At 56.1% G+C, this 2645-nt stretch overlaps 1 non-coding gene across 1 annotated transcript; it reads left to right on the top strand.

Annotated features, from left to right (window-relative positions):
* The first annotated feature begins 1894 nt into the window (after nucleotides 1–1894).
* On the top strand, nucleotides 1895–1968 carry TRNAN-GUU (transfer RNA asparagine (anticodon GUU)). Its single transcript has one exon. It is a non-coding gene; the product is annotated as a tRNA-Asn (tRNA).
* The last annotated feature ends 677 nt before the right edge of the window (nucleotides 1969–2645 follow it).

Below are 2645 nucleotides of genomic sequence, written 5' to 3'. Positions count from 1 at the left end.
TAAAAATCATGTTTTGTGAGCCTTTGGCGGTCATGGTGTGGAACCAGGAAGAGTAGTGTCGTCCCCAGGCGGAGACAGCAGGGCCGGGGCAGAGAAGGGTGTACAGTTCTGGGGGGGCGGGGGGGGGGGGCACGGCATGGGGGCCCAGGCCCAGGTGAGTTCAGTTTCGACAGCTGGAGGTGGTAGTGCAGGGTACGGGGAGACTGAGGCACATGTGCCAGGCTGGCTACGTACACTCAGACCCCTGGGTATAAACAGAGAGACTCAGCCTAAGCAATTGCTTGGGGCCCCCAGCAGTTCAAGGGGGGGGGGGCCCGAGTCCCTTTTTTTATTATAAGAACTTGTCTGTTTTAGTATTGGGGGATTTCAGAGTAACAGCCGTGTTAGTCTGTATGCGCAAAAAGAAAAGGAGTACTTGTGGCACCTTAGAGACGAACCAATTTATTTGAGCATGAGCTTTCGTGAGCTACAGCTCACTTCATCGGATGCATACCGTGGAAACTGCAGCAGACATTATATACGCACAGAGACCATGAAACAATACCTCCTCCCACCCCACTCTCCTGCTGGTAATAGCTTATCTAAAATGATCTTCAAGTTGGGCCATTTCCAGCACAAATCCAGGTTTTCTCACCCTCCACCCCCCCACACACAAACTCACTCTCCTGCTGGTAATAGCCCATCCAAAGTGACCACTCTCTTCACAATGTGCATGATAATCAAGGTGGGCCATTTCCTGCACAAATCCAGGTTCTCTCACCCCCTCACCCCCCTCCAAAAACCACACACACAAACTCACTATCCTGCTGGTAATAGCTCATCCAAAGTGACCACTCTCCCTACAATGTGCATGATAATCAAGGTGGGCCATTTCCAGCACAAATCCAGGTTTTCTCACCCCCCCACCCCCATACACACACAAACTCACTCTCCTGCTGGTAATAGCTCATCCAAAGTGACCACTCTCCCTACAATGTGCATGGTAATCAAGGTGGGCCATGTCCAGCACAAATCCAGGCTTTCTCACCCCCCCACCCCGCTTTTTTTTTTTCCGGACACACACACACACACACAAACTCACTCTCCTGCTGGCAATAGCTCATCCAAACTGACCACTGTCCAAGTTTAAATCCAAGTTTAACCAGAACATCTGGGGGGGCGGGTAGGAAAAAACAAGGGGAAATAGGCTACCTTGCATAATGACTTAGCCACTCCCAGTCTCTATTTAAGCCTAAATTAATAGTATCCAATTTGCAAATGAATTCCAATTCAGCAGTTTCTCGCTGGAGTCTGGATTTGAAGTTTTTTTGTTTTAAGATAGCGACCTTCATGTCTGTGATTGCGTGACCAGAGAGATTGAAGTGTTCTCCGACTGGTTTATGAATGTTATAATTCTTGACATCTGATTTGTGTCCATGTATTGGGGGAGGGGCCAAAAGGCAACTTGGGGGGAGGGAGAGGAAGGGATGGGGCGGGTCAGAGCCTCTCTGCAAGCTGGAGAGAGAGAGAGAGAGAGAGAGAGACACACACACCCCCAGCGCCTGTCTTCCCACTTCCACATTGTAAGGTGGGGGGGAGGAGCGAGGGGGTGGGGCCTCAGGGGAAAGGGTGGTGCAGGGGGCAGTCCCCAGTTCGGGCGCCAGTGGTCCCGTCCCCCCCCAGCACACTCACTTTAAGGTACTTCCACTGCCCTGGAAAGCCGAGTGTGGGGGGACTGGGCTGTCGCCCCTCCGCAGCCAGCTGCTGCACACAGGGCCTGCCGGGGAGGGGCTGCGGCTCGCCGGGAAGCTGAGTCCAGGCAGGGATCAGGCTGCTGCTGCCGCCCCTCCCCAGCCAGGCTCTCCCCAGCAGCTGGCTATGGCCGCTTGCTCCCTGCCTGGGGCCTGGCTGCCCAGTCTCTGTGGTGCAATCGGTTAGCGCATTCGGCTGTTAACCGAAAGGTTGGTGGTTCGAGCCCACCCAGGGACGCAGATCTGCTTTGGGCGGGGAAGGGATAGCTCAGTGGTTTGAGCATTGGCCTGCTAAACCCAAGGTTGAGAGTTCAATCCTGGAGGGTGCCATTTGGGATCTGGGGCAAAAAGTGGGGATTGGTCTTGCTTTGAGCAGGGGGTTGGACAAGATGACCGGCTGAGGTCCCTTCCAACCCTGATAGTCTATGAACAGGGGGAGGGGCGGAGCAGCAGGAGGACACAGCCCCGCCCTTCCCACCCACATGTCTGGAAGACACGCCTAATATCGTATCATACGTCACTGGCCGACAGTCTATAGCGGGGGTGGTCAAACTACAGCCCGCGGGCCAGGGGACCCTCCTGTCCGGCCCCTGAGCTGCTGGCCCGAGAGACTCGCCCACTTCCCCGCAGCCTCAGGCCAGGCGCTCTCCCCGGCAGCTGGCTACGCTGCATTGAGCCGCATCGGGGGGGAGGGGGGCTCTATCCCGCTACCCGATGCGCCTCATATGGATCATTCCGTGTCGGTGTCCCCGGATCTCGCGGCGTGGCGTATTTAAGGAGGACACCCACGCCCAGCCCGAGCCATAAGCCCAGGAGCCAGCCACACAATAGCAGGGAGCGCTGCGGGATCCTGACCAGCTGGAGCCTCTGCTCTTCGCCCGCTCCCTGGGGACAGACAGCTGGGTGCGTTTCCCT

Source organism: Eretmochelys imbricata, chromosome 14 (genome assembly GCF_965152235.1).
Source record: "Eretmochelys imbricata isolate rEreImb1 chromosome 14, rEreImb1.hap1, whole genome shotgun sequence".
In the NCBI taxonomy this organism is placed as follows: Eukaryota; Metazoa; Chordata; order Testudines; family Cheloniidae; genus Eretmochelys; species Eretmochelys imbricata.
Note: the sequence above shows the minus strand (reverse complement) of the source record. Positions and strands in the feature narration are given on the sequence as shown.